The sequence below is a fragment of the Odontesthes bonariensis genome, chromosome 10, assembly GCF_027942865.1.
Source record: "Odontesthes bonariensis isolate fOdoBon6 chromosome 10, fOdoBon6.hap1, whole genome shotgun sequence".
Taxonomy (NCBI): Eukaryota; Metazoa; Chordata; class Actinopteri; order Atheriniformes; family Atherinopsidae; genus Odontesthes; species Odontesthes bonariensis.
Genome location: NC_134515.1, coordinates 37,652,223 through 37,675,709, shown reverse-complemented (window position 1 = coordinate 37,675,709; position 23,487 = coordinate 37,652,223). Strand labels below are relative to the sequence as shown.

The following is a 23,487-nucleotide window of genomic DNA, read 5'->3' as shown; positions in this document are numbered from 1 at the left end:
ACAGTCATATAAAAAAATTTGAGAAAGTGAAGGTGAAAAGAACTTTGATTCCACAACAGAAAAGGATACAAAGGAGAGCTCAAATACATATTGGACATTGTCCAGAGGAGACATAGTTATTCAGTTAATTGATTTGATCAACAACACATACACATTTGACATATTTAAGAAATGGTAAGATTTACTTCTTTTCACCATAAAGTGTGTCATTTTTTTGGTATCCAATCCCTTTTGGAGCATCCTAGAGTCTCTGGCAAGTGAATAGTAACATATAATCCTTTTCATGTGCAGATATCACAAATGGTAAAATGTCAATGCATTCACAAAAACTATTTTTCCAAATCTGAGAAATAATAAGAGATAAAGAAAAAAAAAACAATAATACCAAGCAAAAATACTGACCTCAATAAAGAGGGAAATTACATTTCTCCAAAGAGCTATAAATGGATACTTTTTTCATGAACATCTGTTAATCAGTGTTTTTAAACAGATGTGTGTAAAATATATTTGTAGTAACTTTTCATTATTGGGCATTTTACATTTAGCTCATCATTCTACAGCAGAATTTGTAGCCTTTTCTGGGATTACTGAGTGGATCTTTCTAAGGTTCTGTCGAACTTTAAAAAACTCCATCAGCTGGGCATCCTCCCCTGTCGTCTCATCTTGTTCCTTCTTCCCCTAAAACAAAAGTAAAAGCATTGGCACTTAGTAATGCTTATAAAGATGGCCAAAATATTACTTTAGGACAAGAGTAAAATATATTTACGCTATTAAATATCTATTGTGCATGATCACAATTTAGATAACTTTTGATGTTTTTAAAGGTGTTTCATACTTGGGCACTGTGATTATTATCGAGAAACCAGTTTTTTTTACTGTAAACAGTTCTGTAGGTTACATTGTAACTGGTTCTCCACCTGGCTACATATTCTATATGTGCTGGGAAGTGCTGTTACCTAACAGGTGAAGAGGATAATCATTTAAGACACACCTGGTGTGCTGGGCTTAAAACTTTCCTTTCTGATAAAGCTTATAGTTAGGGATGGCTCAGGTGATCCTGAAACATCCCATAGTTAAGCTGCTATAGGCCCAGACTGCTGGGGGGCCTCATCTGTCACACCTTTCCTCACTTTACTCTCTTTTTCCCCCATTTAATTTCTCAAATGATATTATGTTCATGTGACATTATTGTGGTCATTAACTTGTGTTTCCCTGTTCCAACAGATATCCTTTGAATGGTGTTACAGTGCCCCCCCCCCCCCCCCGCCCCCCCCCCCCTTTATGTCTTCTCAAACCCCAGCTGGTGGAGGCGGATGGCCACCCTTCCTGAGTCTGGTTCTGCCAGAGGTTTCTTCCTGTTCAAAGGGAGTCGTTTCTCTCCACAGTCGCCTCAGGCACGCTCAGGCCGGGAGATTGGACCGAAAAACAAAAGTTTCAGTGCAATCTGTTGGTTTCCTTAGCTAGGAAATTGTTTTTGAATTGGCTCTGTATGAATGAATTGGATTAATTTTGAAATTAATTAATTGGATTTCATTGGATTATGATTACAATGAATTGAACTATATTATTAAAGTGCCTTGAGATGACATTTGTTGTAATTTGGCGCTTTATAAATAAAACTCAATTGAATTGAATTGAATTGAATTGAATTATGCACGAGGGAGTAAACAGTTAAAGTCAAGTATCTTTTAAATTTTAGTTCATCCACAGCCTTGGGCTCTTAAAAAATCCCTATGGTCTATTTTACAGAGCTTGATCTTTTGACAAAGTTAATTCAATAGTTTTTTCTACTTGAATGAAGAGATTAAAGATGATTGAATGTCTGAACCCTACAGAAAAAACATTTAAGCACAGTTTATTACCGCAAGTTGTTTCTGCTGACGTCTGAACATCATATCCTCTAATGGCGTTCTTCTCGGCTCTTCGCCATCCTGCCTGCTCTGCACCCTTTTTCTCCTCTCCATCACCTGCTGAAGTTCTGACCTGCTGCTCAGCACCAGACCCCTTCATCAACAGAGGAGAGAGGGCAAGAGGTAGTAAAGATGGAAATATCAAACCCACATAACATGTTTTAGAGAGTTGTTGTTGGGCTGCCAGAACGGCTTCAGTTGGCAATGGCATCGATTCTACAAGTTTTTGTTTCATAACTTTAAAAAATTCCTGATATGGTTATCTTGGACAATACTTAATTTAAAAAAGGAAACAGGAGGCCAATCCCCTAATGGCTGACACCTGTGTTAATTGTTCTTGTTAACCACCATATGTCTGGTTTGCTGGGAAGCGGCTGCTTATTTATCGCACAGAATCTTATCTTATTTGTTGTCAACCAGTTTCTGTGGTGTGTACAAAATGTCACATGCACCATTTTGTCAGGTTATACATGCACAACCCTGCTTGCTTTGAATCTACAGTCTGCCAGCCCCTTCGGCTGCTGGACAGTATTTGGCTGTGAAGACGAGACGTTGGTGAATGAACCAAATTAGAAGCACATTAAAGTGTTAATGCAGCAGTTAAAAGTTAAGGTGGAGGTATTGCAGTATTTGTTCACAACAGATGGTGTAATCCTGGATCTGTACCTGGGACACTGAACCGCTGGCTTAGAATTCATGCCCATATTATTATCTCCCAAGAAAACTCATCTTTGTTATTCTCATAGCAGTGTATTTATTTCCTGGTGTCACTACCAACACTGTCTGTGACGTCATTAGCTCACCTGGCAACAAACTTCTCCACATGTTCGTGACAATTTCTAGAGATTTTAACCAAGTCTCCGTATCTGCTACCATTTCAACTATCCAATAGTGTGTCAACTGCTTCACTCGAGAAAATCAGAAGCTGAATTTATTCTTTGCAAAAATATGTAAAATATCTGGTTGTTTCAGCTCCAACTATGCACCCATTGTTCAGCTACAACCTGACATCATACGGTCTCTGGAAAAATGGCATCAGGAGGCTGAGGATTATCTGCGGGAATGTTTGGAGTCCACAGACTGGACTGCACTCTGTGAGCCACATGACTGCGTGTGTGACAGATTGTATTAACTTCTGTGTGAAGAGTATTGTTCCCACAAAGACAATGAGGTGCTTCCCCAACCTTCCCAAACAGCTGCCCCTACATCAGGACAAACTGAAACCTCCTGTGCGTCCCCTCCCAGTCTTACTGTCTCAGCAGTCAGATGAAGAAGCAGCTGGAGGGACTGAAGCACAGCGAGGTCCCGGGGCCCTGAAGCTCTGTGCAGAACTGTTATACCGGATTTCACAGGACCCTCCTAAATCTTAACATGAGTCAGGAGAAAGTTCTACTTCTACTTTTTTCCCATGCACCTGCTCTCAATGATTAAAGACCAGATGCCCTGACATCCCACATCATGAACGTCCTGGAAAGACTGCGATTCGCTCACCTAAGGAAGCAAGGGAACACCTTTTAGGACACACAGCAGTTTATTTAATGTCCTGGGCCTGGCGTTGAAGATGCCATCATCTGCCTCAGCAAGCCCACTCTGGTCTAAACAAAGCAGGCAACACGGGGAGGATGACCTACTTTGATGTCTCCAGTGCTTTTATTACAATTTAGTCTATACTGTTATGTGAGAAGCGAAAGCCTGAAACCCCGTCCACACATTCAGCTTCTTTGTCTTTGTAGTGTTGAGGAGCAGGTTGTGACTCTGGTCTCTCTTGAGAATGACAGTCTCTGTGTAATGAGATTACCTGTATAAATAAAAAAATAAAGTTGGTATTTGAGGGGGTTGGGCCTCCTAAACTCCACTACCATCTCAGCTGGTTGTCGAGGTCTTTAGCTGCAGATGCTTTTGCCTGCACCACTGCACAAATGGTTCCTGATAGTGGGGATCACTGATGAAAGCACAGTCCCCTGTGGTGCGCCATGGCTACGGACCTCCGTTTCAGAGAAGCAGTCATCTGCATGCATGTATGCATATTCATAGTTATACTGAAATGAATTGCTTTTTAAGGCGACACACTACAGGTGAATAGGGTAATATTTTAAAATAATAGATATCACCATGAAACTTCCTCAGTTGATTACTTATACAAGTATGAAAAAAAATGTATTACAAGTTTTAGAAATTTGTATGTTTAAGTATGCAAATGAGGCATTATCTCATTATATATTTTGCATATATTTCCGGAAGATAGATCTGAACATATGATAAAGCTAGGTGCAAAATTCTTTTTTTATTTTGTTTACACACAAAATGAAAAGAAAATTACAGAGGGATTTCAGGATATCTGCTTTCATTTCCTAAGAAATCAAAATATACTGCCCATAGCCAAAAAAACAGCAATTTTCTGCACATTTTTTTTATTATAACGTCACATAAATCAGGCCAGGAATGATTTATCAACAAATCCTTCTGTAAATATCTTCAGAATACTGCTAAGTGTAGAACTGGAAAGTTTGGTGTTAGTAGGTGCTCCATAGGCTGAGATATTGATACTGGAAAAATACAAAAAACTGATTTTGAGAAAACGGCATTTAAAGATTTAAATAGGGGAATTCATTTTGGTCAATTTGGGCGAAACGTACTGCCACGATTAAACAAAATGTGATGAAATAAACATTTTAATTTATGTTTTGAAATAACACATATTGAAGAAGTAGACTGGCCCAAAATCGAAAAATTGACCACTGCATGAAATCCCTGTTTTTGCCCGCCGTGTCTCGCCTTAATGAGTCAGGTCACATTCTGTGAGAAATTTCTTTTGTGCCACTTCATTTCTTTATCCACACACAAGCATCTCTCATAATGTGTCTTCTAAAGCATCTTTAAAATCACAGTGCTTGGCTAACTTATGTAGCACTGTAACAAACATTAGTACAAGCTCATCATCTTCTTGGCTACATCTGCGGAACCAGAAACTTTCTACGATCACAAGAGCCCAGGGTGAAAATTTGTTGATCAGTGTGTCCGCAATTTTCTTGCAGGTTTTGCTGACTGGCTTTAGAAAATTTATTTTTTATATGATTATGAACTTCGTTCATATTAAAACAAAAAACAGCATTCTGCACCTGGAATCTTGAGCTAGACTCCGGCCTCTATTGCTCTTGTGCCCCGGACCTGGTGAACATCAGGCCCTCCTGCCCTGTGGCAGGTCTCAGGAAACGGGGGGGCCTATTGCGGCCAATATTTGGCTGCCCTCTCCGGGGGAGCCTCTCTCATCAGCCATTGACAGTTATATGTTTTTCAGAGGAACAAAAAGTCTAACTCTGAAGGAGGAAGACATGACAATTGAAAAGATCAGCAGGATCTTTCAGGTAAATACAACAAAAATCAGAATCATCTTTATTTGCTAAGTATTTAAGAAGTTTGACTCCATTTTTACATTACTTTTGATGTAAAAAGAACAAATATTAACATGGATATTAAGGCAAACAAAACAAGTTAAGGGACACATGAGATGCTATACAAAAGTATGTAGAAATAAGTATGTATGAATATATAAAAGCACCAAACAAAACATGAAAAGTAAAATGTTTATGTAAAAGTCAGCTGTTCTGTTGTAATCTAAACAAAAAGTGAAGTGGATGTATATCCGTGATTATTAACAGTATATACAGTACATGTCTACATCAATTAAATAAAGTGTGCAAGATTTATAAAGACCCTGAAGGTGATGATGCACGATGATCTGTTTATGATAAAAACAGATCAGATTTAAAATGAAGATATCATAAGACCAATAACAGTGGTCACTGGATGTTTTAGTCTGAAGATAAACTGAATGAGTACCAATAATTGATATTGTTTTTCAGTATTACAGAACCTTCACCCTTGTTGATGTGGTTTGGCGGTATGGTCAGAGCTATAGAGTAATACAGAGTTGTGACACACTTTGAAGTCGCCGCTAGGGCTGTCACGTGGTTCATGTGAGCCTCCATAGTTCCAAACGTCACAGCGCTGTCAGTCAGTCTGAACGGGTCTTAGCGGGACGGAGCACAAAAACGACAACTTTAACATTTACGACGCAGTTTTCGGTAAATATTGACCCATAATGTGCATTGATCACTTCACTGACGATGTATTTTATCAACGTTTTTCTTTTTTGGAGCGCAGAGACACATTTATCACCATTTTAAATCGTAGAGGGTACCCCTGCATGCTAGCAGGGGGCAGCTACCTTGTCCTCCTTTATACTGAATCATGCCAGCGGTCCATCTTACCTTCAGATCTACATCCTTCAACAGAGCCTGATGTTACTGTCTGTTCCCAGGATCTACTCCTGTTGTCCCAAACATTCCATCTGTAGAAGATGTCATCCAGTCTGTCTGTTCTCTCTGGTGTCAGATGGACAATGAGCTGAATGGCAAAGCTGAGCTGAATAAATGATTTTAAAGAAGCTTTAAATGACTTGGAGGGAAATATGTGGCTGTAGATGCTCTGACTGATGAGCCGGGATCAATTCTTCTTTTCTCTAGAAGACCTAATTATTCTATATTTCTCATGTGAACTGAATACATCTGTAACCCTGTTTATTGTGCTTCAAGTCAGAAAACGATTGTAAAATATTAATTAATTATATAAAATATGAATTTAATAACTTTTTTCTGGTTAAAACCATAGTAAATGAAGTCAAATAAATGTCAGTTGTGCAAAAAAACAACTAACAGATTTAAACCAAACATTTTGTTATAAAATGTCATCATGAAAAATGGAAAACAAGCCTTCATAAAGAAGTTCTTTTACTGCTATTTACACTGTTGGGTAGATTAATCTGCAACAGTGAACTGTATTTGATCAAATTTAAGGGTTTGGACATAGTAGAAATGTGCTGTAGTCCTAATGATGGCTGATCCATGACAGCAGCGACCGCCACATCTGCTGACCTCCCTGACAACAACAACCATTGAGAAAGATAACTTTTAGTTAGGTCCCTAAATCCATTCCATTTTAAACATCAATACCGACATTTCATGCTAACCGAATGTAAAAATTACTAATGCTAATGCTTAGAATTGTAAAAAAAAGAAAGTTTAAAATGCTGTTATTTCATTAACTTACCAGAATTGTTCTTGACGAGCAATTGAGATGAACGCAGCTGCGCCCCTTGTTTGGAACTGTGGCGTCTCCGTGACCCACGTGACTTCCGCATTCCTTTCTTTCTATAGAAGTCTGTGGGAGTGTCGCCACTCTCTTTCTACACCACTCTGGGTACGGTGGCCTGCTGAGGTTGTGTCTGTATCATGCAAACACACAGGTGAAACTCCCTCCCACGGTCAACCTCAACCTGCTCCCACATACCATGGTTCATGACTGCAGATCTGGAATAAAACAGTTTTTACGTGACTGGACTGAATTGAACTGATTCAATAAGAGAAAGCCAATACAGGACAGAAAAAAATCTGAAAATAATAATTGTAGTTGTGAATTTATTCACCTGTATACTTCCCCATAAAGCACACGGTTTTTATTTCACTGGCAGGATGGAATGTGCAACAGCACAGGACATCCCAAGCCTTTCATTTGGGTCAAGATGAAGCTCAACACCCATATATATATTCAGTATGATACAAAGTAGGATTTAAATTACAGCACCCTGGGGAAAAAAAATATATACATATATTTCAATTTATTGAGAAAAATTGGACAAACTTATGTTGGTCCTACATTTAAAGCATAACTTGTAAACCAACTTCTATACAGGGATTAGGTATAAAATGATCAGTCTTCAGTTCATTACTCTCACTTTAATTCAGGTGATGTTTTATCAGTTGTCCTATCACCTTATTATCCTGTCAAATCCAGCACCATATAGTTGCTTTGCCATAGATTGTGATACATTTTTCCAGAAATCCCCCAACATTCTTCAGTTAGTTGCTCCCGCGTCAGATACACCCACATGCTAATCATTATCTACCTCAATTGCATTATTTATTCAAGCATAATACCTAGCTTTACCTGAATTCCTGAGGAGGCTGATGGAGCTCCTTTGTGATTCTTCCAACCCGACCTTCTCCTGCATGCAGCCCTTTTGGTGACAGATAGCCTGTCATGAACTTCCGTCCACATGATTGCCCCGTCAGTCACGGAATTACACATTTAGTGGCAATGTTTGCAAAATTAATTGTGGAAATCTGAAATAACATTTCATATATCTGTCCAACGAAGACTCTCTAGCTCTGCGTCTGACAAATGTTATTTTTCTCTTCAGATCACACCAATCACAGAATCTTCTGATGCTCATTTCTGAGCACTACCCATAAAGTTCACACGCAGAACAGTTTCTGTAAACCCGCCCAATTAAATCAATTAAATCACATTTTTTCATTTCGTATATATTTGATCTGAAATTTATCTAAAATTGACATTTTTTGGTATCCGATTTAAGGACAAATAACAAAATAAGGAGTCACTTTTTCATTTTTAAAAATGGAAAGAACAAATTCTTTTTTTTTAGATAATATGGAATATTACTTCATTATCAAGATTCATAATTTAAAGAAGAAATGAATGATAAAAAGAAGTGAAATAAGTTGTTGTCAGAGGCTGCACTGTCACCTTCCTGTCCTATTTATCCACACAAATCAAAGTAAGAACAACTGGATGAAAACAAACGAGCATTGTTATAAAAGTTGCAGCTGCAAGGACTTGTGGACAGAATTATCTCCTTTCTTTTGTAAATGATGGTCTGGTGTATCCCATGCTAAAGTAGATCTTAAAAGAAACATTGGAGCTTTTTTCCAGCATTTGGAGATTTCAGACAGCTCTCATCATGGCTGCAGCTCAGAATTCATTCATTCAGACTATTCAACCACACCCAATTTTGTTTTCTTTTTCAAATTCAGTATTAAAATTCATGAAGGGAGGTCTTGACTGAGGCTTCTTCTGAAACATTTTAAGCACCCAAGAACCCATCCTTCCATTTTCTATACCTGCTGAATCCAATTCAGGGTTGTGAGGGGGCTGGAGCCTATCCCAGTTGTCATTGGGCAATTTAGAGTTTGTTAAATTCAGAGTGGAGTTTGCATGTTCTCCACGCACATGCGTGGGTTCTCATTGGGAACTCCAGCTTTCTCCTCCTGCCATCCAAAAACATGCATGTGAAGTTAAATGGTGATTCTAAATTGACCCTGGGGATGAAAGTGAACATGCATTTGTCTGTGTGTTGGCCCTGAGATCTACTGGCAACCTCTCCGGAGTGTTCCATTCATTTCGCCCAATGCAAGCTGGGATAAACTACAACCTTCCCATCACACTGAATAAGATAAGCCTAAATAATATAGCCTAAGACATATATCATGTTTATGCATTTGGCAGACGCTTTTATCCAAAGCGACTTACAGGTAGGCAGCTAGGGTAACGGGGGTCTTGCCTAAGGACCCCTACTGGAGGTATTACCTTTCATGCAGGGGATTTGAACCCAGGTCGCCAGATCTTACCACTACACTGTAACTGTATAAGCTTAATAGTTAATAGTATGACAGACAAAATGTTGTCAGCTCATCGCAGCAATTAGTGTTTCTGATTATACTGAAATCCTAAATCTTCATAATTCAGAGAACAACCTAGATGGATTCTACTAGAAAGTACCCACCAAGGTTGATAGGGTAAGGGGATTGCCTCTGGAAAGGCAAAAATGATGATAACTTTAAAGGTTTTCATTGCATCGTTGGCTTTTCATCGCACATCTCATCCCTCTGACAAAGTAGAAGGCCCACACTCATAATGTGATGATAAGATATCACATGCATGTTGCAGCTGTTGGCACTTTTTTAATAACAGCTTAGATATAGTAATTATAGTATGATATAGTAATTTTCTAATGTTATCTGAAGAGGATCTGTTTAGGCCTACTTGATAAGTTTAGAATGTTGGGTGAAACTTGTTGACATAAAGTGAACACTTTGGTCAATACTTCACATCCAGGGTAAAATTAAAAATCCATGATGGAGGACGGTAAGGTTTTTTTCGCGTTAAACTTGAAGTATTTTCATTGAAAACCTAATGCAAATCTAATGTTAGATTAGATTCAAATGTTGAATCTAATCTTAAACATTAAATTAGCATTTTACCTTGTGTGAAATAAGATGGCTTTGATAACTGCTTTGTGCAGCCATGTGAGCTATCCATGAGATCAGTTAAATGGGCAATGCCCTAAAGTTGACATTCAGTTTTTATTGTTCTGCTATGTGCTATTAATGGTCAGATCTCCTTTCATCATTGATCCTGTATTGTGTTGTGCTACAGCACTTTCTGTAATTAACAAGATGGATAGATTTAGTAAATTTTACTTTTGTGACATGGTGTGGGAACAATCACCTCATCTTAAACACGAGCAAAACAAGATCTCTTTGTGGATTTTAGGAGGACCAGGAGTAAGCCAAACACTGTCTCCATCCTTGGAGAAGAAGTGGAGGTGGTTGATGAATACAGATACCTGGGAGTTTACCTGGACAGCAGCCTGAACTGAAAATGCAAATTTGAGGCTATACGAGCCTGAGGCTAAAATTAAGGACATGACAGAAGCTAATGTCTTTGCATGCCTGGACCAACATATTACATCATTTGATCAATCTATCTTTGTTGACAGGATATGTACCTCAGACTTTAAGGTTGCTGTAATTAAATCTTTACTTAAAAAACTTACTCTTGATTCAGAAGCGTTAGCTCATTATAGACATATTTCCAATCTCCCTTTTATGTCTAAAGTTCTTGAAAAAATAGTTGCAGCTCAGCTTTGTGATCACTTACACAGAAATAATCTGTTTGAAGAGTTTCAGTCAGGATTCAGAGTGCATCATAGCACAGAAACTGCACTGCTGAAAGTTACCAATGATCTCCTCTTAGCCTCTGATAGCGGACTTGTGTCTGTGCTTGTCCTGTTGGATCTCAGTGCCGCATTTGATACGGTCGATCACAGTATCTTATTACACAGACTTGAACATGTTATTGGGATTAAAGGAACTGCATTAGGCTGGTTTAAGTCATATTTATCTGATAGATTTCAGTTTGTTCTTGTAAATGAAGAATCTTCCTCACACACCAGAGGAAGTCATGGAGTTCCTCAGGGTTCTGTGCTTGGACCGATTCTTTTCACTTTATACATGCTTCCATTAGGTAACATTATTAGACAGCATGGCATAAATTTCCATTGCTATGCTGATGATACTCAGCTGTACTTATCTATAAAACCAGATGAACCCAATAGGTTGGTCGTATTACAAGCATGTCTTAAAGACATAAAGACCTGGATGACTCAGAACTGTCTGCTTCTAAATTCAGACAAAACTGAAGTCGTTATCTTTGGACCTGAGCACTTCAGGGAGAAATTGTCTAGCTATATAGTTACTCTAGATGGTATTTCCTTGGCTTCTAGTTCTACAGTGAGGAACCTTGGAGTTATTTTTGACCAGAATTTATCATTTGACTCGCATATAAAACAGGTTTCTGGGACTGCCTTCTTTCACCTTCGTAATATTGTTAAAATCAGGAACATCTTGTCTCAGAGTGATGCAGAAAAACTGCTCCATGCATTTGTTACTTCAGGTTTGGACTACTGTAATTCTTTATTATTGGGCTGTCCCACATATTCTCTGAAAAGCCTTCAGCTGATCCAAAATGCTGCAGCCAGAGTTCTGATGAGAACTAACAGCAGAGATCATATTTCTCCAGTTTTAGCTTCTCTTCATTGGCTCCCTGTTAAATTCAGAATAGAATTTAAGATTCTTCTCCTCACATATAAAGCTCTTAATGACCGAGCTCCATCATATCTTAAAGATCTCATTGTAAGATATTTTCCTAACAGAGCACTTCGTTCCCAAACTGCAGGTTTACTTGAGGTTCCCAGAGTTTCTAAAAGTAGAATGGGAGGCAGAGCCTTCAGTTATCAGGCCCCTCTCTGTGGAACCAGCTGCCAGTTTGGGAGGCAGAGCCTTCAGTTATCAGGCCCCTCTCTGTGGAACCAGCTGCCAGTTTGGCTTCAGGAAGCAAACACCCTCTCTACCTTTAAGATCAGGCTTAAAACTTTCCGATAGATAGATAGATAGATAGATAGATAGATAGATACATACATACATACATACATACATATATACATACATACATACATACATACATACATACATACATACATATATACATACATACATAGATAGATAGATAGATAGATAGAATTTTGAATTTTAAAACAAACCTTTATTTCTATGTACTCTGTGTACATTTTTCGTCGCTAAAAATGAAACACAGAAAAACAAACAAAAACAAACAAACAAAAAACAGCAAGAATAAAAAAAACAACCAATCAAGTTAAAGGTTCAGGATCAGAGAGTTTTCTCTGACTGAACACAGGACATCCCTCACACCCCAAAGCTTTTCAAACTCGTCTGTTTGTTTGATGAGTTTATAAAAACTAAACTCCACTCTGAGCCGAGCTGCTAGCAGCCCAGTCATCATGGACACCACGTCCTCTGACCCCTGACCTCTCACTCTATTCTTCCTGGTTTTCCAGACGGCTAACTTTGCTGTTCCTGAAATGAAATTAATCAACTGAAATACAGCCTTCCTCCTTGCACAATAATGTGGCCCAAAGATGAACAGGCTGGAGGAGAAACCCTCACCTAACCCCCGAAACCACCGCTGCAGCTGTATGAACAGCGCCTCCAGTCTGGGACATTGGACAAAGAGGTGGTAGACAGTCTCTGACTGAGTGCAGAACGGACAGCCATCCCCTGTGCCAGGATCGAGGTGCACCAGATACCTGTTTGTTGCTATGGCCCCATGTACGATCCTCCACTGGAGGTCTCCTGTCCGTTTGTCGACAGGAGGTTTGTACAGGGTCCGCCAGCAGCCTCCTGGGGAAGGTTCCATGCCAAAAAACTCTGTCCACTTTGATGCCTTTAAACCTACCTGGGTGCGCAGGTTTCCAACTTTAATACTGAGGAGATAGAGGTCCTTCTTCCCAACAGACTCAGAGGTCTTCAGAGACAGCAGGCCATCCTCCTCAGGCTGCCACTGTCCCACAGCTGGAGAGACAGCCAAGGAAGGAAAGACATAGTCACACTCCTGGTCCCATAGATTAAATAAAGAGGGGTCTTGAACAAAACCTCTGAAACCTCCAGGCAGGGAGGCACAGACCTCTTCTACCAGGCGGAGTAGCACCCTATTAGACTTGATGTTGAGCAGGTCAGCGAGATGAGGGATGGATGTCTTCACCAGATGGTCCAGCTTCACAATTCCTGCTTCTCTCAGTCTGGACCTCAGGCTGGCAGAAGACAAGACTTGGGAGGCGATAAAACTATTCCCAATGAGCGGTTCTTCAAATAGCCACATCCCTGGTGTTGTTGTTGCTTTACGTGTTGATGTTAAAACCTGCCAAGCCTGTAGCACTGACCGGTAGAAGGGTGTAAGACCAGTCAGATCCATCGACTGGGGCTGAAGCAGGAACAGGTGTTTATCGTACCCCAGTCGTCCAGCCTTCCTCAGCAACAAAGAAGCTGTGTCTACCCATGGCAGGCCAAAACTGTACAAGAGTTTTTGAGCTGTCTGCAGCCTGAAAGCCGTGACACGAGAAGCAATGTCCACCAGTCCCTGTCCTCCCTCTTGTACCGGCAGGTACAGTACTGCTGGCCTTAGCCAGTGCTTCCCTGACCAAAAAAAGTCCACAATTGCTCTCTGGATTTCTTCAATCAGGCCCTTCGGTGATGGTAGGACTGTGAGTTTGTGCCAAAGGGCCGAGGCGACCAAATTATTGACAATCAGGACCCTTCCCCTGTAGGAAAGCTGAGGTAGCAGCCATTTCCATTTAGACAGTCTGGCACACACTTTCTCCATAGCACCCTCCCAGTTCTTGCTTTTAAACTCCTCTGTCCCCAGAAACACACCTAGGACCTTTAGTCCCTGTCTTCCCCAGCTGAGACGTCCTGGTAGCCTTGGTGTTTCCATGTCTATCCACTGACCAACCAGGAGAGCATCACTCTTCTCCCAGTTTACTTTTGAGGAGGATGCTCTCTGATAGAGATCTAAACTGTTGGTCAGGTGGTTGACATCTCCCTGATCTCTAATAAAAACACTGATGTCGTCAGCATATGCTGACACTACCGGGGGGGCGGCTGAGGTATACCTGATAGTAAAATTCCAGACAGTCTAGACCTCAACCTGTTCAAAAGAGGTTCAATGGCGAGGGAATACAACTGTCCAGAAATAGGACATTCCTGTTTGATTCCTCTTTCAACCTTAATTGGACAGCTCAAAGCACCCCCCACCTTCACCAAACAACAAGAATCTGTGTACAGCAAACCCAGCAGTGACAAAAAACCATCCCCAAAACCAAAAGCCCTTAAGGTGGAAAAAAGATAACTGTGATCAACCCTGTCAAACGCCTTCTCCTGGTCTAAAGAAACCACCCCAACATCAACATTGTACACCTTACAAAAATCAAACAAGTCCCTCATCAAAAAAAGATTATCCATGATGGATCTGTCCGGGACACAGTATGATTGGTCTCTGTGGACGACCAGGTCAAGACAATTTTTTAGCCTGTTGGCAAGCACTTTCGAAAAAAGTTTGTAGTCAGTGCATAGCAGCGCCACAGGCCTCCAGTTCTTTGAAAGAGCCAGGTCTCCTTTCTTTGGGATCAAAGAAAGAACTACGTATTGACAAGATGTTGTCAACAATCCTGTGAGAGTGCACTCCTGTAGAACCTCCCACAGGTCAGCACCTAAACACCTCCAGAAACGTTTGTAAAAATCTGCAGGGAGTCCATCTAGTCCTGGAGCCCAACCAGAGGCCATCTGTCCCACTGCAGCAGTGAGCTCCTCCATGGAAATATGAGCATCCAGGGGGGCTCTATCCTCGCTGCTCAGCTGAGGAAGTCCCTGCAGCAGCTCGTCCTGGCACTCCCTGCTACAGTCCTCTGCCCGGAAGAGGGTACTGTAAAAATCCACAGCGTGCCCCCTCATCTCTTTCTGGTCAGTGGTTACTGTCCCATCAGGAAGGCGGAGACAGACCATCTGTTTTGTCCGTGAGACGGACTTCTCCAGATTGAAAAAGAAGGAGGTGGGAGCATCCATCTCCCTGACACTAGTGAACCGTGCCCTCACCAAAACCCCCTTCACCCTTTCCCGTAAAAAAGTGCTCAGTTCCTCTCTTTTGTTTCAATGTGTGACAATCTGTGTTGTTGTGCATGCAAAAATGGTTTTCCAGGTCCCTGATTTCTTCTTCTAAGTGTTGTATGGCTCGTTTAACTTGTATGGTTGAGTGGCTGGTGTACTGCTGACAGAAAGCTCTGATGTGTGCTTTCCCAACCTCCCACCACTGATTAAGAGACTCAAAATCCCTATTCCTCCCTCTCCAGACTCCCCAGAAAACCTCAAATCTTTGACAAAAATCAGTGTCCTGAAGGAGCTTTACGTTGAAATGCCAGTAAGAGCTGCATTTGGGTGTTTGTGAAATATGAAAGTCAAAAGTGACTAGGTGATGATCAGTAAAACCAACCGGGTAAATAAAACTGTTCAGTAATCTATTGCTGAAAACGTGCGACATGTAAACCCTGTCCAGCCTGGCTGCACTCATAGCCCCATCCACCACCTTCACCCATGTGTACTGCTTTGTGTGAGGATGTTTAACCCTCCATACATCCACCACACCCAGCTCTGCTCCCAGCCGAGATAATGCTGCAGCAGACTGTAGATGAGGCTCCTGTCCTATCCTGTCTAGTGTGAACTCTGTGGTGCAGTTCCAATCTCCCCCCATGACTACACACTCATCCTGAGCACACTGCTTCACAAACACAGAGATCCTCTGAAAAAGGTCCAATCTGTCTGAGCCCTGATTGGGAGCATAGACATTTATCAGACAGAAGATGAAACCCTGAATCTCTGCTTTAACAGCTAAAGCCCTGCCTGCAATGATCTCTGTGGTAGAGGTGATTCTGACGTCCAGCCCCGGAGAAAACAGGGTGGCCACACCTGCAGACAGGTTGGTGCCATGTGACAGAGTGTACAGGCCTCTCCACCCCAGACCCTAGTCTACCTCATTATCTATGGTACTGTGTGTCTCCTGTAAGAAGATTATATCTAGTTTATTTTTAGAAAACATATCTGAAACTAGCGCCCTCTTGTGTTGATCCCTCCCAGCGTTAATATTTAAAGATGCTACCCTCAGCTTACTCATAAGAGGCAGAAAAGAGGTGAAAAGAAACGGTAGAGAGAGCAGTAAGAGGATACAGTTGTGTGCCACATTCATCATCGTCATTATCTTATCTTTCTTAATCTTTTTCTTGTTTTGAGTCTTAGCATCTTTCTGATAGAGGTCATGTGCTTTTTTAGACGAAAACGTTTCTTTTCATCAAGGTTGTCAACTCCAACAACTTTCTGTAACGTTAGTGCACTTTTTAAAAACTTTTCTGGATCTGAGAAATAATCAGTCACCTTCACAGACTGTCCAAAAGTTTCATCAAGGAAATTATTAATGTCCTCCAGAGTGTAAAGATCTCCACTCAATGACTGTGAATCTGCTATAGACACACAGTCAGAGTCCGACTCACACTCCATCCCCTCCTCATCTTCCTCACCAACACTCTGTGACACACCTGACTGCCCACTCCTCACCTGTACACCAGCAGCCTGACTTTGGTCAGATCCAGCTGCCTGCCCTCCCCAGCTGTTTCCCCCACCGACCTCCTCTACTCCTGCTGCCTGTACCTGATCTACTCCTGCTGCCTGTACCTCTACTCCTGCTGCCTGTACCTGATCTACTCCTGCTGCCTGTACCTCTACTCCTGCTGCCTGTACCTCTACTCCTGCTGCCTGTACCTCTACTCCTGCTGCCTGTACCTCTACTCCTGCTGCCTTTACCTCTACTCCTGCTGCCTGTACCTCTACTCCTGCTGCCTGTACCTGATCTACTCCTGCTGCCTGTACCTCTACTCCTGCTGCCTGTACCTCTACTCCTGCTGCCTGTACCTCTACTCCTGCTGCCTGTACCTCTACTCCTGCTGCCTGTACCTCTACTCCTGCTGCCTTTACCTCTACTCCTGCTGCCTGTACCTCTACTCCTGCTGCCTGTACCTGATCTACTCCTGCTGCCTGTACCTGATCTACTCCTGCTGCCTGTACCTGATCTACTCCTGCTGCCTGTACCTCTACTCCTGCTGCCTGTACCTCTACTCCTGCTGCCTGTACCTGATCTACTCCTGCTGCCTGTACCTGATCTACTCCTGCTGCCTGTACCTCTACTCCTGCTGCCTTTACCTCTACTCCTGCTGCCTGTACCTGATCTACTCCTGCTGCCTGTACCTCTACTCCTGCTGCCTGTACCTCTACTCCTGCTGCCTGTACCTCTACTCCTGCTGCCTGTACCTCTACTCCTGCTGCCTGTACCTCTACTCCTGCTGCCTTTACCTCTACTCCTGCTGCCTGTACCTCTACTCCTGCTGCCTGTACCTGATCTACTCCTGCTGCCTGTACCTGATCTACTCCTGCTGCCTGTACCTGATCTACTCCTGCTGCCTGTACCTCTACTCCTGCTGCCTGTACCTCTACTCCTGCTGCCTGTACCTGATCTACTCCTGCTGCCTGTACCTGATCTACTCCTGCTGCCTTTACCTCTACTCCTGCTGCCTGTACCTGATCTACTCCTGCTGCCTGTACCTCTACTCCTGCTGCCTGTACCTCTACTCCTGCTGCCTGTACCTCTACTCCTGCTGCCTGTACCTGATCTACTCCTGCTGCCTGTACCTCTACTCCTGCTGCCTGTACCTCTACTCCTGCTGCCTGTACCTCTACTCCTGCTCCCTGTACCTCTACTCCTGCTGCCTTTACCTCTACTCCTGCTGCCTGTACCTCTACTCCTGCTGCCTGTACCTGATCTACTCCTGCTGCCTGTACCTGATCTACTCCTGCTGCCTGTACCTGATCTATTCCAGCTGCCTGTATCTCCTCTGCTGTCTGAGCTTCCTCTGCTTTTTCAGTTTCTCCTGTTTTTGCCTCTGAACCAGTCAAACTGTCACCAGCTGCTGTCTTAGTTCCTTGTCCTTGTCCCCCTGCCTGCCCCTGTGCCTGCCCGCTGGAGCCCTCTCCTCGCGGCCTCGCCACCCGACATCACGTCGCCACGAGCGCGCTCGTTCGCGAGCCTGTGAGGACAAGCAACCCAGAGCTGCAGCTCTCGCTCCAGCGCCTTGTTCGGAATAAACGGGGGAACACCGGAGACGGTGACTCGGGTGGAAGGCACGGCGAGTGGGGAAACCTGCAGGTACACACCATTCAAAGTCACTCCGCTCGCCAACAACTCAGCCACCAAACGCTCTTCTTTGACAAACACCACAACCCCTCTGTTCATCCTGGAGGCGTAGGACAGGTTTGCATGTCCCACCTGGTCTCCCACAGCCAGGAGAACCTCCTCCACAGGTACTAACGGGTCGGGTTGAACCCGCACCCCATGGCGCATTGAAAGGGAAAGCGTCTCCAAAGACGCCATCCCCGCTGTGAAACACGGCTAACCCTCCGCCAAACTACACCAAAACACACCAAAACCTACCTCAAAATAACCACACGAATTACATCATAATCACACAGTGAGAAAAAGAGTCAGAAAAAATTCACAAACTCTCAGCAAACTCACCACACCTTCCTTCAACAAACTCCCAGCATGCACTCTGAGAAAAGAAGGATAGATAGATAGATAGATAGATAGATAGATAGATAGATAGATAGATAGATAGATAGATAGATAGATAGATTTTTCTAAATATTGTATTATCTTATTAATACTAAAGCTTGTTTTTTGGTTGCCCCCGGCGCTCACGGTGCATGACATCAAAATGACGTATTTACGCCTGGTGGCGTGGCGCGTAGTCGTGCACCAGTCAAAATTTGTAACTTGGCGACACTGCTATGAAACAGCATAGGGACCATGTCAACTCCCAGAACTCATGGACGGAGACTGGCAGAACTTTGGGGGATTTGATGGAAGTGGCTTTCAGTATTATGAAAAGCGCTATATAAAACCCATCTATCATTATTATTATTGCATCCTGAAAGGCAACGATATTTCCCAAGTGTGTCCACTGAACTTTTTCATAACAAACAAAGAAAAGGTAACACAATACACTAAAAATACCTATAACAATATTCTAAGTACAATAACAGACTATTATGGTGAGAACACATGGGACATAATGCAAGGAGACTTTGGAGGTCAGGTGGGCATCATCATGCCTATTGAAATTTCAACTTCTGCAGGCTCATCAGCTATATGTAAGCAGAGGTGAGAATGCTGATCATTGATGACAGTGCTGCTCTTCCTGCTCTCGACAGGGGCATTGTTTTCTTCTCCACTTTCGTCGTTGTAGAGTAGTTAGTGGTAACCTTCACGTAGCAGCGACACCTCCGTGACGGAGAAGATTGCAACTACTGGCGCATCGACTTGCGCCACTATATATGACCGGCACGACACCGAGACGTCATCTGCACTGCTCGAGCGAGCCATCGCGGCAACCATGTGGGGCCCTTTAGAGGGCTTTAAGCACCAGGCAGCAATGTTGGAAAACAGATCTGCTATCAGCAAACTGGATGTGTGTGTCCCCCCCCACCTTTGTTCTTACACAAGGATTTGTTCCTGTCCCACCAATGGCAGGTCCACGGTGTCAGGGATTAGCCGTCGTGGATGCTACACTTTTGTATAAAGCTGTTAGAGTCAATCAGAAGCTCCAGTTTGTGGATTTTATGAGTATCTGGTGGATCTGGCATTTGTGAGAAAGTCGCTTGGGAGCGAGGGTCTTTGGGGTTGTATTCTTAGCCGAGTCTGCACACTTGCCTAGAATCCTCGCTTCTGTTTAAGTTTGCCCCAACGCCTGTGTCACCCCCTCACCCAGCTAACAATCCATGGTTTCCTCAGTGGTCTTGCTTAAAGGGCTTAAAGCCTTAAAGGGCATATTTTGGGGAGATAGATTGTCTCTTTCTGGAACAATGTCCTTTGGACAGAGCAGACCAAAGTGGAGATGTTTGCTCATAATGCACAGCAGCACGTTTGGAGGAAACCAAACACAGCATATCAGCACAAACACCTCATACCAACTGTCAAGCACGGTGGTGGAGGGCTGATGATCTGGGCTTGTTCTGCAGCCACAGGACCTGGGCACCTTGCAGTCACTGAGTCCACCATCAACTCCTCTGGATACCAACATTTCAGCAATCAGCACTGAAACATGTGCTATTGTAAATATTTTGCTCACACAGGCAGGTAGTGGGGGAAAGAAGCAGTTGCTCATCGTGTGGTGGGAGATGCTTAGGTAGTACGATGCAGAAGCATTAACTCACTAGCAGTTATGTTAGCATTAGCTAACGGGGAACTTTCATGATACTGTCAGCTGACAGTTGCATTCGGTGGTGGGTTGTCGGCAGTCTCTGCTCTGGTGGTTGGTGGTTTGCTCCGCACCAGAAAGCGCTCCATTTTCCCTCTTTCTCTGTTTTCATGTTGTCCTTCAGCCTTTGATGTGTCACCGTCTCATAATTCCCACCTGCACAACTGTGTTAACAGCGAAATGTGGGTTCTCTGAGGATTTTTTTCAAAAAGAATTGTTTTTAGGTATAGAGTTTGCCTCTGTATTATGAAATGAGTACATACAAAGTACTGATATAGTAAATTTTAAAAATAATTATTTTTGTGTAGTTGTATATTGTAATTATAACGTATGGTTGTCACGAAATCCCACAGCACACCGTTTGGGAACCACTGATCTATAGCATCGCAGCTCTGGAGGAGAGTCACTGCCAAAAACATTTGTCAGGTTAATAGCATCTTATGGCACAAATGAATATAATAATAATTTAATCTATATGTAAACATATAGATTAAAGGTTTATACGTTTAATAGAAACAGGTTTTGAGACCTGCAGTGGCCTGCAGTTACTTTTCAAAATCTCTCAGAATAATGCTGACCTTACACTATTAAACAGTAACATGTGAACAATTATTTACATCCTGTAAAGAAATGTTCAGGTATTTTTTTAGGTATTCGCTTTTTTATTTGAAATGCTTGAATTACTTGAGCTATTTTTCTCTCTTTTTAATGTTTGTGCCTATAAATTTGTTGCCTATAAATTTCTAAATGACTGACTTTCCTTTACACAGTGAGTTGAAAATGTAAGTTTGTAAGGCATTATCTCAGAGGTGATTGAATCTGAACGTTAACAGTCAGATTAACAAGCAACAAACCCAACAAAAGAAAGAACTGTTGCTTTCACTGCCACAGTCTGGTGACAGGCCAATGGTGGACCTCAGTGCTCTGAATACACATATCACTTTACAGGGGTTCATGCTTCCAGTGGACTGAAAGACTGCAGTAACATGGAGAGAGGGTGTATCATTGCAAGGAACTTTCTCATGTATTCTTAATGAGAACCGCTTCAGAGTCAAATGAGTGAGGAGAGAAGCAATGGCAGAATTTTGAGTATGGAAAGGAAAATCAATGAGAAAACAAATTTTAGACAGTTTAATTATGCCCTTTGTTCATGTCTTCTTCTTAGAATGAAAATATGTTTTTAATGAATTATTAGAATTCGATCATTCACTTACAAGTCACATTTTGCTTTCGTTTAGTACCTACTTCTTGTGAGCTAGTAGCAGTTCCTTGTGTAGTTCATTGTGAGTCCTTGAGGCCTTAATGGGGTTTGAGTCACCTGAGGAGGTCTCAGCTGCGACCCCATTATCTGTCAGTAAACACACATACACACACACACACACACACACACACACACACACACACACACACACACACACACACACACACACACACACACAATGATCAGACAAACAACAGCTCGAGATCATCAGTCCATACGCAAAAGAAGAAAAACAGAAAAAATAAATAGAAAAGTTTCAACTTCTCACTAACAATATTAAAGGGATAGTTCGCCCCGTGCTGTGCAGAGCGAGCAGTCCCCTGCTTCCGAGCAGCAAACACCGTAACAGGCGCGGGTGGCGGCAGCAGGCAGTGATACGAAGGGAGAGAAAATAGGGCCAAGAGATTGTGAGGTCTGACTTTTTCCTAGAGAACGATTTTTTGATGCAAATGTATTACTCTGTTGAACGCATATTGTTCTGAGAAGCAAGACGCTTTATTTTTTAAACCCCAGCCAACTAGCCGGACTACCTTCATCAACACCAAAACGAGGCTGGAACTCTGCTCACAGGACGCAGCAGGGGGTAAGAAGATGTTCAGAAATGATGTTGCTGATATGGGATGTTATACAGCTTCATGTCAAAAGAGGCGAACTATCCCTTTAACGATTCACAGTCTTTAAATTAATATATTTGGAGCAAATCTGAAGCATTTGGAAAGCTAGAGAAGGCTGTTTTCTAAAAATAGACCTGAAACTGAAATGTTAATTATCTTAAATATAGCTGAAGCTTGCTAATCGTATCTGTGGGACACAGACAAAGACTGCACAAACCATTAGTGTAGATCTAATCTTCTCTATGACTGTTACTGTTTGATGTGTGTGTGACCTGCTACTGGAGGCTAAGTGAGGGCCTCATGTGTCTGTTGTTAGAGAATGAAGACGCATTGTGGCTTTGGGATGAGGTTCAGTTGGAATAAAAGACAGAACAGGGAGTAAGATGGTTTGCTGATGGTGTGAGACAAAAGGAGGAGGCAGCTGAAGCTGTTCGCAGGGCATGAAAAAGCTTGATGGGGATACCTGTGGATGGAGAGCGCAGCCCCATCGCCTGCTGCATGGTGGATGGCTGTAAGAGATGGAGGAAGCAGATAGAGTCACCAGGAGCATCAGGAGATACTGACTGGCTTCAGGGAGCACTAAGCTGCAGCCGTGTGGAAACAGATAGCCACACGGAAACAGATACATACATGACTCACAACGCACATGAGCAACAGTAGAGGCAGATACAGAACCGTCAAAACTACCAAAAGCAGAGGCACTCTGCTAGCTCTGCTGTTAGCAGGTGGAATGCTGTAGGGATGTACAGTTCCAACATGTATGAACTGATTAAAGGATTGTTGCAGAACGTGTCAAAAATACACACACATACACTACGCAAGGAGGAAACAGCTCAGCAAATTCAAAGGAGCAAACAGCAATAAAAGAGTGATGATACTTTTCTGGATATCCCACAAGATTTCACAGGTCAGCTTGAATTGTTCCAAGACGGCTTCAGGTAAAGGAAGCTTGCCTCTAAGCCCCTCTACTTCAGACCAGTTTGGATCTTTGGTGGCCACCTTCTTAAACCGGATTGAGTGATAATGTAGTCCTGTGAATTTGGGTGCTGATAAAGTCAAAATCCCCAAAATGAAAAGGACGGATGTTATCCGTCTGCATTGTGTCTGTTCATAAGGACAAAATGGTGGCTCCCACAAGTTTAAAGCAATTAGGGGGCAAAGCTTGGCTTTAAGATTAGGTTCAAATTGGGTTCATTTAGTAGTATGATGACACTTTTATCTTATTTGATTTGATTTGATTTTGTTGTATTTTATTGCTTTCACTGTTCTTTAATTGTTTTTATTTGTTTTTACTTC

At 42.4% G+C, this 23,487-nt stretch overlaps 1 long non-coding RNA gene across 2 annotated transcripts; it reads right to left on the bottom strand.

Annotated features, from left to right (window-relative positions):
• LOC142390411 (uncharacterized) lies at nucleotides 1-21,654 on the bottom strand. Of its 2 annotated transcripts, none has more exons than XR_012770469.1 (3): nucleotides 21,562-21,654; nucleotides 1,863-2,004; nucleotides 1-678 (listed from the first exon to the last, which is right to left on the bottom strand). It is a non-coding gene; the product is annotated as an uncharacterized LOC142390411 (long non-coding RNA). The 2 variants fall into 2 exon arrangements; XR_012770468.1 differs by lacking the exon at nucleotides 21,562-21,654 and adding an exon at nucleotides 6,182-6,536.
• Nucleotides 21,655-23,487: the final 1,833 nt, after the last annotated feature.